This window comes from Symphalangus syndactylus, chromosome 17, assembly GCF_028878055.3.
Source record: "Symphalangus syndactylus isolate Jambi chromosome 17, NHGRI_mSymSyn1-v2.1_pri, whole genome shotgun sequence".
Classification (NCBI taxonomy): Eukaryota; Metazoa; Chordata; class Mammalia; order Primates; family Hylobatidae; genus Symphalangus; species Symphalangus syndactylus.
The window spans coordinates 50565724-50578859 of NC_072439.2; the positions used below are offsets into that span (position 1 = coordinate 50565724).

At 37.6% G+C, this 13136-nt stretch overlaps 1 protein-coding gene across 1 annotated transcript in view; it reads left to right on the forward strand.

Annotated features, from left to right (window-relative positions):
• Positions 1-237: 237 nt before the first annotated feature.
• The window catches only part of CPB1 (carboxypeptidase B1), a 72234-nt gene continuing 59335 nt past the window's right edge, over positions 238-13136 (forward strand). The window contains exon 1 of the mRNA XM_055249229.2: positions 238-378. The gene's annotated coding sequence lies outside the window, so the exon portion shown is untranslated. The remainder of the gene's footprint in view (positions 379-13136) is intronic.

The following is a 13136-nucleotide window of genomic DNA, read 5'->3' on the forward strand; positions in this document are numbered from 1 at the left end:
ATTCCAGACAGAGGCCAAGAATGGCCCTTTGATTCCTGTCTTCAGCAGCAAACCAAAGACGTTTTCACTGTGGGGTTTTGGGGTTTGGTTTGTTTTCCCTAAACCCTGTGACCATGACTTTCCTAGCATGTGAGAGCTCATTGTCTTTCTGCTGAGCTCTCCAATTGGTCCCCACAGAACACATTTGGCACCCACGGCAACAAAGGCAGACCACAAAGTCTCCAGAATGAGGAAATGTTGGAAGCAAATAATATATTCAGCTGAGCATTCTTCCTGGCAGTGGGAGCAGGAGCCTGATTTGGACCTTAAAAGCTTAGTGGCAACAACAAATAAGCATTGGCCTGGAAAATCCACCTCCCATCAGGCTAAACAAGGCAGGTAATATGAAAATAAGTTTGATGTATTTACAAAATCTCTCTAAATTTTCTTTTTACTGGTCGCACTCTCAGGCCACTTTCATGGAATCATTCAGTTCTGCATCCCTTGTGTGGGATCCAGAGCTCTTTGTATCTTTGACTGCCTCCCAGCACCTGAGGGTCAAGTATCCCACTGAGAGCTTGGAAACAGAAGCCAAGAAGATTTGGAGCTGGTGCGGGTGACTGTCTAGCGCAGATGGCCAGTTATCGATGTAATCTGTGTATCTGGGAGGCATGTGCTATCAGAAGGCAGCTGCTAAACCAAATGAATCAAGCCACAGTTTTTAAGAAGGAAAAGTGTAGATTGGAAAAGGATAAAAGTTTTGAATGTATGCAGCTGTGCAGGGCTATGATCAATGCTTTAAAAATTAGGATTATATGCACTGATGGAGGGTTTTCCCAAAGTGCAACTCTATGTGAGGTCAGAGCGATAATCCATTTTACTTCACTGGCAGAGCTGGGAGAGGGCATGTAACAAGGTCAGCTTTAATACTGTTTTCCTTGTATGCTGAATGTGGTTTGTTACTGTTGATGCTCTGTGTTTTGGAATAAGGTTGTAAGTCTAGGTTTAAAAGAAGGTATTGACCTGTCATTTTCCTATAAAAGTGGAGCAGAGATTGCTTTTATTCCATGTATTGATCACTTAGATGTGTGACTTAATCTGTATGGCTGGATAAATTCTGGATTTTCTGTCTATCCATGGTTTAACCCATAATGTTACTGGAAAATGAGCCAACATTACTTTGTTCTGGCTGTGTGCACAGCACTGAATTCTAATTGTGTTTCTCAATCTAAGCCCCAGAATGAAAACTGCCAAGATCAATTCATTTTGATAAATTAACTGTTTCTGATGTCTATCTATACTGAACTGCAGCTGCTGTGTTTTTTTTTCCTTAACAAAATGATTATGAAGTAAATGTGCTCCAACTATTGCTTACATTGCTTTATTGAACTAATGAATTGCTCTGGGAAGCTCAGTGAAGACTTTTGATCAATTATTGTGTGCAAATTGTTTAAAAGGAAATACATCATAATTAGGCTAACAAATCTGCATTATGCTGCCTCTCCTGATGAATGAATTTTGTGTAGATAGAGGGGTAGACACATAGGGGTACTTTGCATTTTTCTCTTTATTGATTTTCATACATTATAATATGATGGATTAACCAACATTGGCTCACAATTGTTCTTTGTCCGAAGTTTAATGGAGGAAAAAATAATACCTTTTAATCCCTTTTAAAAATCTCCTATAAGTGTGAGACAGATAAGCATATGGTCATCAAGCAATACTACTGAGAACACTCACCTAGATCAAAATGGGGAAATGTATTTCAGCTGTCACTGCCATGTCATTATATCCCCCCTTAACTGCATTTATGTTGCCAAGAGGAATCCTCACCAGATCAAAATGATTGGAATGAGGCCCAAGACAGCTGTGGCCTAGATAAAGAAAACCAAATGATTTTCAGTCTCCTGGATACCAAGAAACAGGATATGTCATTGATGGCCAGTTAGTGATCTTGTTCTACACTCAGTACTGCTCATCTGAGTGTGACACTTTCTGTATCGTCATTGGACTACTGTCACTCATTACAGTTTAAAGAGAAAATTATTCCATTTTCTTTAAAGCCTTCTACTGCAAAGTTTGGGACTCAGACACCAAGTAATACAGTCAGAGAAGACTTCAGGTGTCTATACAAAGCATCATTAATTCAATCAATGACAATGCCCATTGTTCTAATAATTTAATTGTTCAAAAACTAAAGATAAATTGGCATGGAAACACATACTAGACTAGAGACTACCAAATAATATAGAGAGTACGTGTGTATGGATATATATATATAGAGAGAGAGAGAGTATGGATTTATTAAAATTTGACCTTATATAAGAGGGGGAAAATGACTACATGAAGATAAATGTTTTAGTCAAGCCTCTCACAGGAAGTTTTGGGCATTGATAAGAAATTAGCCCTTTTTAGCTGCCTATCTTTAAAAACACTGTTAGTGTTATGCTCTATGAGATGAAACTTCATGAATTAAAAAATATGTGGTGCCAGCCACAGTGGCTCACACCTATAATCTCAGAACTTTGGGAGGGTGAGGCAGGCACATCACTTGAGGCCAGGAGTTCCAGAACAGCCTGGCCAACATGGTGAAATCCTATCTTTACGAAAATATATATATACACATACATATATATGTATGTGTATATATATATACACATACACAAAAATTAGCCACAGTTGGGGGCGCATGCCTGTAATCCCAGCTACTCAGGAGGCTGAGGCACAAAACTGCTTGAACCTGGGAGGCAAAGGTTGCAATGAGCCAAGATCACACCACTGCACTCCAGCTTGGGTGACAGAGCAAGACTCTGTCTGCAAAAAAAAAAAAACAAACAAAAACAAACAAACAAAAAAACGATGTGGGTTTGATGAGTGTTGGCATGATCAAAGTCATTGGGACTCTATGTCCAAACAAATAAAAGGGAGTCTCTGAGACTTGGGGATAGTATGTTTCTTAGGAAAAATCTGTGTAACATCATTTCCTGTCCCCCAAAAAAAGGCGGGGGGGCGCTGGGCATGGTGGTTCACACCTGTAATCCCAACATTTTAGGCGGCCAGGATGAAAGGATTGCTTGAGGCCAGGAGTTCAAGAGCAGCCTGGGCAACACAATGAGACTCCATCTCTATAAAAATCTGCATTTTTTTAAATTAGCCAGATGTGGTGGTGCACACCTGTAGTCCCAGCTACTTGGGAGGCTGAGGTGGGAGGATCACTTGAGCTCTGGAGATTTATGCTACGGTGAGTTATAATCACACCACTGCACTCCAGCCTGGGTGACAGAGGGAGATCCTGTCTCAAACAAAAAAGCCAAAAAGAGTTCCTTTAAGTGAACTTCATTTTCCCTGGCCAGTGAGTGATCTTGTTCTTTTCAAAAGGGCTTTCCCTAAGGAACTCTCAAGCCTCCTAGACTTTCTTATAAGAAAGTCCTAGAGTTTCTTATTCCTCTAAGTTCTTCTCCTTCTCTGTAATAAAGCTTCTCTCTCCCTAAAAGATATCATATATGCAATAATTTTTTTAATGTGGTGTCTTTAGAAGACCAATATTTTAAAAGTCAAACCACTAGTAACCTAACAGTTTGCCTAAGCTTTCTTTTGTCATAGAACACATGAAGTTTATGTTTGCACAGACAAGTTGGCTTGAGGTCAGGGCCTCAGGGCCTCCCCCACTGAGGACCGAGAGCATAAATACCTCAGACACGCTGTAAGCCATTCATGTGGGAAGGGTTGCTGTCCAGTAGAGGTTGCTTTTTTTGTCATACTATCTGTTGACATCTATTAACCCCTTCTCAGAATATTTTTAAATGCATGAAATAAAATTTATAGGATAGGAAACTGATTATATTGAAATACAGTTAGCAAACACTTTAAAACAAATGTATAATAATATAGGTACTTCTTTTTGAAGCATCAATTAAGATCAGTGGCAACTTCAAAGTAGTTGTAAGTATAAGTAATTTTCCATGTATTTGCAACCATTGCATTTTAATACGAAAATATTTTTTGTTTCTATTAGAGACCCAGTCATGGGTGTTGCTAATACTACAGAAGTTTGTAGCCTATATTTATAGTTGAGGGAGATGACAAATTTTGAGAGAAAGTAAGGATGCAATTTTTTCAAATGCCAACTCATGGACCCCTAAGATTTTTTCCCCTAAGAAAACCCTGCTTTAGAAGAGGAAAGCTACAGGAAAATGTTTCTATTGCACTCTCTTCTTCCCTGTCCCCAGACTTTTCATGAATCACTCATAATCCCTTTACCTATATTCTTTTTTCCTTCAGTTTTATCTATATTTGTTCTCTTTGAATTCGTCTTTTTTCATTATTCTCTTCCAAATTCCTTCCCTTCTTTTCCTTCACTTCATTTCTTTTCCTCCCTTTCCACAATTCATTTCTCAATACACTTAGCACATGAGCAGCTCCATCAGGGCAAGCCCTTGAATGAGTCTGTCCATAGCACACAGTAGAAGTTTGAGCAAAGAAGGAAATGCACCAAGAAATGCAGCCAAGGTATAGGAGGGATTCACCTTGCTCCAAGCCAGGCCCTTTGTCATAAGTAAAAAAAAGAAAGCAGTTTTTACAGCTCAGGATAAAAGTGGGCAATTGTCTGTTTACTTTAGTCAATATAATACAGTCAGTAAAATTACATAATCAAAGTAGAATATTTGCAGTCATTTTTATCACATAAATATCAAGTTCTTCCTGTAGATTAAGGTTCCATTAGTTAATCTCATATCTTAATAGAAGTTATTATTAACAAAACCCTAAAAATATTTATAGACAGTCAAGATTATAAGAAAGTGCAAGCATTTAAAATTGTTCTCCACATACCTCAAATACACAACCATACATTGGCATTGAAAAATGTCATAACACCACACTCATTTACCACCCTCCTGCTCAAATAATATTCTAGATAAAACTTGTATTATTAGGCCGGGTGTGGTGTCTCATGCCTGTAGTCCCAGCACTTTGGGAGGCCGAGGTGGGTGGATCACGAGGTCAGGAGTTCGAGACCAGCCTGGCCAAGATGGTGAAACCCCATTTCTACTAAAACTTTTTAAAAAATTAGCCGGGTGTGGTGGCAGGTGCCTGTAATCCCAGTTACTCAGGAGGCTGAGGCAGGAGAATCGCTTGAACTCGGGAGGCGGAGGTTGCAGTGAGCCAAGATCGCGCCACTGCACTCCAGCCTGGGAGAAAGAGTGAGACTCTGTCTCAAAACAAACAAACAAACAAACAAAAAAACTTGTATGATTATGCTCTTAGAGGCCATGAATTATCTGCTTGATCTCTTGGGGCTGCCACTGAGTAATCCAGAAGACCATTAAATTCCTCAGTAAGGGCCAGACAAATCCCAGCACTTTGGGAGGCCGAGGCGGGCAGATTGCCTGAGGTCGGGAGGTCAAGACCAGTCTGGCCAACATGGTGAAACCCCGTCACTACTAAAAATACAAAAAAATTAGCCAAGCGTGGTGGCATGCACCTGTAATCCCAGCTACTCGGGAGGCTGAGGCAGGGGAATTGCTTGAACCAGGGAGGCAGAGGTTGCAGTGAGCCAAGATCATGCCACTGCACTCCAGCCTGGGTGACAGAGCAAGACTCCGTCTCTAAAACATAAAAATAAAATAAATTTCCCAGTAAGTAGATGAAGAAAAATACTGAATAAATATGGAAACAATAGGAAAACAAAAGATTCATAAATGAAATTTATTTTTAAATTGTGCTGGATTAGACTTACCAATAAGGAAAGGGAATTCATTAAATGTTAAGTCTTTCATTTCAGTAAAGCCAATGTAACATCTAATATAATTGTGTGTACGACCATGTGAGCTAATTTTGCCACAAAAAACAGCCACCTGGGTAATAAACTGTCTGAAAAAAATAATGATAATTTATAAAAATGCCAATTGGGGAAAAGCACTTAATATTATGCCGTCTAGCCAAAGAAAATGAGATCCACTCCAATTATTTCAATACTCTGACATGAAGCATTTTGTGTTACTTTGATAGTCATAATTTATCGTGAGGAAGGGCTGATCAGGAAGTGTACAGAAGCATCTGTATGGAAGCCACACCTCAGTCCACAGGCTTTTTCAGGTGACTCACCTGTTGCCAAGCTACCTAGCTCTCCCTGCTGATTGTTTCAAGTGCAAATAAACATGCCGTATGATGCAAATCTTGGCTTCGCTAACCAAATGTGTGACCATAAGCAGTCATTATATTTTTCTCTAAGCCTCAGTTTCTTCAAATGTAATATGGGGTAATTCATAGAGCAATCATGAAAACCAAGTTAGACAACACATGTTAAGTTGCTAGTACCCAGCCTGACACAGAGTAAGTTCTCAATCAATAATATGGTGATGGCCTTTAGCTGATCCAAGCAACTGGCCAGATAATACTTTGAACTCTAAGAAGAAAATATGGTTGAATTTTATATGATGTGTAATGCCTTTTACCTGTTTAGAAATCTATTTTTTCTTCTTCTATTTGGTGCAATACATACCAATGATGAGCTAATGCTGTGGTATTTTTCACACACCATAGTGGAAGTATTACTTTAATGTCAAGTGTAAGCAGCTCATGTTATGCTTAAGACCATGACATCTGCCTTGATATGGCGTAAAGAAAAATCACATCCACCTGGAGAACATGAAGATAGCTATAACATTGTTTCTATAGGGGGAATAAATTAAAATTTTGTGATTTCTTTACATTAAAATTTGAAGTACATTGACTTAGCTTGGGGATTTCCAAAATAACTTTTTAAGAAGTAATAGGGATCTTTAAAAGAAAATGATTAAAAATCCATCTATTTTATTTGGCTCATTCAAATATAATATCTATAAAAGCTTTGTGTTGTGGTAATAATCCCTTACTATTTCCCTCTCTCCTTGGTCTTTTCATTTATTCATTTCCCATTAATCGTAAAACTGAAATAAAAAGAGAATGAATTTTTTAAAGTCACTTTCCATTCTACAGCTTTGTTAATTTCTTCTAAGTGCACTTTAGTGCTGTTTAATTTGTATCTAGGGGCAGCGCATTGTTGCTGCACTATTTGCTTATTCCTCCAGATAGAAGCAGTTCACTGGGCTAGCCAAATCCTCCACCTGGCCACCATCAGCATATGCACAGCACCAGGAGGAAACAGGCAGCTGAGTGTACCTTTGGGCCTGTTTCCTTTGGTATTCAAATTCTCCACTTTCTCCAGTGGGCCCACAGTAGTGGGGGCACGTTTATGGAACTCAGATCATCTCTGATCCTAATCCTGGCAGACAACGAACATAGCTGTGTTTCCATTCTGATATTTTAGTATTAAACAAAGCTCTATCTATTTAAATCTATTGCACTGACAGATAAGGAGTCTCTAATGTGCACTTCCGAATTTAACATTAGTTGTTACTGGCAACTCACTGTTTTGTTAATGTTATATAAGAAAAGTCTAGAAAGAAACAGGAGTGATCTTGCTGTAGCTCAACCAGGATTACAGATGTCCACACTTTGGAAAATGTATAGATGTTAGACCGTGGTGATATGTTTTTTAGGGTCACTGGACAACTCCATACCCCTTAGAGCTAGAATTTGGTATGTTAAGTGTAACTTGGTAATACATATGTTAAAAATGGCTTTTATCTTGGATGATAACATCACTGGTTTCTAGGCATAGCATTTTTCTAATGTGTAAGAAGTTTCACTCCATGGATGTCACCTGATGATTGATCATTTTGATGTAGAAAAGTTTGAATTTAAAAACCAAATCATGCTTTATCTGAGAATCTGTTACCCAAGAGAGCAGATATTTTTAACTAAGGATGTATCATGCCACATTGAAATGAAACAAACACTAAGCACGTTGTACAAGATCAGTAGTGGCAGTAAATGTGCACAAATGACTAGGACACAGCACGGTATTTTTATTCCAAATGAAGTACTTGTAATTAGCTTTGTGTTTTTTGAACAATATTTATATAGATTTCTTTATGTTAAATTTCAACAAAACATGTAGGATCCAGAAGACCTCATCTTGGAGGTCTTGGGATTTTCACCTTACAGAATGATTCTTCTTGTCCTTGGTCATATTTTTCTTGGTCTTAGAACCTGCTAAATACCAAACCCACAGATGATTCAGAAAAAAAAAAAAAAAAGAAAAGGCCAACCAAGCTATTCTATCAAAGAGCTGAAGAAAAGCCCTAATGATCTTTAAATCCAGTAACCAAAAGTTGCCAGCTACTTCTTCTAAAACAAATTAACATTTTTTTTAATTAGTTGGGAAAACCATCTGCTACATACCTTCTTTCTTTGCTGTGTACAACTTGAACTGCTGTTCACACCCATAATCTACATGCCTAGCTTAGCGCCTGGCACATGAAAGGTATCACATAAATATATTTAGAATTCATAAGAGTCTAGTTTAGTGAATTGAATGAATGAGTGAATGAAGACCATATTCTAAGTCTTAATCCTTATCACTACTAATTTAGCAGAAATGTCCTGAGAAGTGCTGATTTTCACATTCCTCCTCATCACATTTTTCCTATTGATACTGTTAAAAGTGGCAAATGTAGAACTCCACTCCAGATTTCTCCAGTGCAGGAAACCAGGGAGCAGAGCAAATCAAAGCAAGGGAAGTCTTTCAATCTTTTAGCATCTCTGGTAAATTAGTAAGGTATCCTCCTGCACGTTGCTCTGGGTTTGAAAAGACTTTAAAACAAATTACTTTTTTCTCTTGGCCTCTCTCAGGAGCAACCTAAATCCTACTTTTCAAAGGTTGAAATGCCCTTAAAAGGGAGGGGTTGAAATGATATATTCAAAGAATCAGTTTTAAAGAATTAGATTGCTAGCTCTCCTCACAGCAGATAGTCTGGAAATGACAATTGCTAGGCTTTTTGGTGGTATTAGCAGAGTAGTAAATATAATGTGTATGTCATTTTTATTCCAGATGGAAAGACTAGTAGTTACTAGTGAATGACAGTAAATTGTACCAGATGCCAAGTAAATTTTAACAATTTTATAGATGCTTTTCTCATATTCATATAGTCATTAGTATTTCAATGTTTAGGTACATAACTCAAGGTTTCAATATTACACCATGTAAAAAGAAAATTACAAAAGTGTCTACAGAACAACATTCCACTCTTGAGACACAAATCCATAGTTTGGTCAAGAAATTATTCTGTATCAACCCAAGAGAAATGAAAATATATATCCCACAAATACCGATATGTGAATGCTCATAACAGCGGTATTCATAAGAACTAAAATGTAAAAATTATCCAGATGCACGTGAACTGGTAAATGGATAAAAAACATGTGGTTGCTCCAGACAATGGAATATTATTAAGCAATAAAAAGGAATGAACTACTCATAAATGCTACAATATGAAAGAACCTCAAAAACACTGTGCTAAATGAAATAAGCCACATGCAAAAGATCACACATTGTATTATTCCACATATATGAAATGTCCAGAAAATAAAAATCTATAGTAATAAAAAAGCAGGTCTGGAGCTCAGAATGGGAGCAGAAATTGTCTGCAAAGAAGCATGAGGAATATTTTCAGGGTGAGAGAAAGAGTCTAAAATTGGATTTTGGTGACAGTTACACAACTTGTAAATTTACTTAAAAACTATTAAACTGTATACTTAAAGTGAGTAAATTTTATGATATATAAACAATAAAGCTGTTAATAAAAGTGAGACCAAACACTTTTGTTACCTATGCAAAAAAAATCACCTGTGAAATATAAAATACTTTTACTAATATGTAAAGCAATTGTCAATGAGAAGTGGTTTTTTTCTCTAAACAATATGATAGAAATATGAGAACAGACATTCCCTAAATTGCCCTACCTTCCAATATGTTCTCTCAACAATGTCACTGAGTAGATACTTACTGGGCGCCTCCTGTGTGTCAAGTATCATGTTAAGTTCTTAAAAGTGAAAAAGATTGAGACAACTTTAATCAAGGCCTCCTTTTTTTAATTAATTAATTAATTTATTTATTTATTTATTTTTGGCTTTCCAGCCATAGACCTTCTTTACCCTCACTGATCTAGAGACTGTCTCAAAAGGCATGGACAAGCACACTTGTAGATTTATTGTTCCAGTTCCAACATCGGCTGAGCCATCTATGTGAATCAGTATATGCCCTAACCCCTTGCCCAGATTTCACTTTCCTCACACTCTCTTCCAGCCACATCGCTCCATTGTCTTCAAATAAACTTACCTTTTACTTCAAAGAGAAAATTGAAGCCACCCTGCAGAAAATGCCTCTTTCCACTCACCCACTGACAATTCCTCTCACCTCCCAACCCTTCAGCCCCTCCTATTCCCTCGGGGGTCAATATTCAACTCTCTCTAGTATATTTAACCTCTTCTTAATTGGTACTTTTACCTTAAGTTACAAACATGTTCAAGATCTTTCATTATTTTAAAAGTATTCTTAAAACTTACAAACTCCTCTAGCAACTTTCCTCTTTCCCTCTATGCCTTCATTTCCATGAAAGATCTGGCTAAAATTCCTGCTTCCTCTTCTTGAGGCCTGTCTAAGATCAGCAATGACGTGCCAGTTGCTATATCACTGTTTCTTCATCGATATTTAGTTTACTTGCTGTTTCAGTAGCATGCTTTTGGGCCTTGGAGTTGATCCTGGAAAAGATTGAGACTTTGGAGAATGCCGGAACGGAGTGAATATATTTTATACCTTCACCTCTCCAAAGACCCAGATCATCATTTCCAGCTGCTTATTGTACATTTCCACTTGGATAACACGTTGACTTGCAGATTCATATACTGTATTTCATCAGATCTAAATTTTCATCAATTATAACATAACCCATTATTTTATATACCACTAAGAAAAAAATGCCACTAGTTTGATGATGCTATGCTATTCATTGTGAGAATCATAGCAAATTGAGAGATGTTAAAAATTGGGATCTAATTAAACTAAAGAGCTTCTGCACAGCAAAAGAAACCAGCATCAGAGTGAACAGGCAACCTACAGAATGGGAAAAAATTCTTGCAATCTACTCATCTGACAAAGGGTTAATAGAATCTACAAAGAACTCAAACAAATTTACAAGAAAAAAACAACCCCATCAAAAAGTGAGTGAAGGATATGGACAATTCTCAAAAGAAGACATTTATGCAGCCAACAGACACATGACAAAATACTCATCATCTCTGGCCATCAGAGAAATGCAAATCAAAACCACAATGAGATACCATCTCACACCAGTTAGAATGGCCATCATTAAAAAGTCAGGAAACAACAGGTGCTGGAGAGGATGTAGAGAAATAGGAACACTTTTACACTGTTGGTGGGACTGTAAACTAGTTCAACCATTGTGGAAGTCAGTGTGGCGATTCATCAAGGATCTAGAACTAGAAATACCATTTGACCCAGCCATGCCATTACTGGGTACATACCCAAAGGATTATAAATCATGCTGCTATAAAGACACATGCACACTTATGTTTATTGCAGCACTATTCACAATAGCAAAGACTTGGAACCAACACAAATATCCATCAATGATAGATTGGATTAAGAAAATGTGGCACATATACATCATGGAATACTATGCAGCCATAAAAAATGATGAGATCATGTCCTTTGTAAGGACATGGATGAAGCTGGAAACCATCATTCTGAGCAAACTATCACAAGGACAGAAAACAAAACACCACATGTTCTCACTCATAGGTGGGAATTGAACAATGAGAACACTTGGACACAGGAAGGGGAACATCACACACAGGGGCCTGTCATGGGGTGGGGGTAGGGGGGAGGGACAGCATTAGGAGATATACCTAATGTAAATGACGAGTTAATGGGTGCAGCACACCAACATGGCACATGTATACATATGTAACAAACCTGCACGTTGTGCACATGTACCCTAGAACTTAAAGTATAATAAATAAAAAAAAATTGGCGGGGGATAGGAGGAGACAGGGACCAATGAAGTGAAGGAAGGATTCAATGAAGTGAAGGAAGGATTCAATGAAGTGAAGGATTCAAGGAAGTGAAGAATTTAATCAGCAAGGAAGTGGAGAATTCATCTTCAGAAAGAAAGATGTTTCAAGCAGCTGGGAGAGCATGAGCAAAGTCACAGCTGTTTAAAACTGCCTGGTCTATTTGGAAAACTATGGCATCTGGAAAGACCAAGGCCAACTTGTGACAGTCTGTTATCAAAAATATTTCAGTAATTAAGCAGATTTTAAACTGTAGGGAAAGGAATAATAACCCCCATACGTTCTTAGTTGGAACAGATCCATTACAACAGACAGATTAACAAGAGAAAAACAAACAGAAGTTTGTTAACATGTATATTTCATATATAAATGGGCGACACCCAGGGAATAAGTTCTCAAAGTGTAGCTTTGAATTCCAGCTTATATAACATCTTCAACAAAGAACAGCAAATTTTTAGAAAAATAAAAAGACAAAGGAAAAGGACTTGGAGTTCTCTAGGGACAGCAGCTTCGGGAAGACTAACAGAGAAAGTTTAGTTAGTAAAGCTTGTTAATGTGGATTTCTCTGGCATCACCCCTAAGCCTATAAATTGTGTGTATTAGAGGGAAAATAACACCTTTTGTCTTCGTAAATCTATGTCCTGCTTTTAAGCAAATAGAGAGAAGACAGGGAGCTTTCCTGTATCTCCTTCTTAATTGCCTTCAGCTCAAAAATTCTTTATATTTTGGGATGATATATTCTGGTCTTTCACAGTCCCGCCATTGAAACTTTATTTATATAAAACTTCGCAAAATAAAAGTAGGGTTGGTAGCTATGGAAAGATTTGGGTTGCAAGTTGCAAGATCAAAGATGGGCAAAAGACAGAAAAACATAAATTGAAACAAGCAGAAAAAAAAAAAATACACTGGAGTACACTGTCCCACACCTTATTGAATCAGTCACTTAGTACTAAGAATAAGTCAGTTCAGGTAAACTTGTGTCTCATTTCAGGAGGTGGTAGTACAAGTGGGCTCCCACCAAAGTTAGGCCTACATAGTGCAAGCACACTGTTATTTAATAAGAGGTATTTATATGAAAACAAGAGAAAAACAAAGATTACTCATTAGAGCAAATTTTAAACCAGTTACTGAATTCAGAGGGTGGCTGGTCAGAAAGAATTCTAAATGTTGGACTCAAG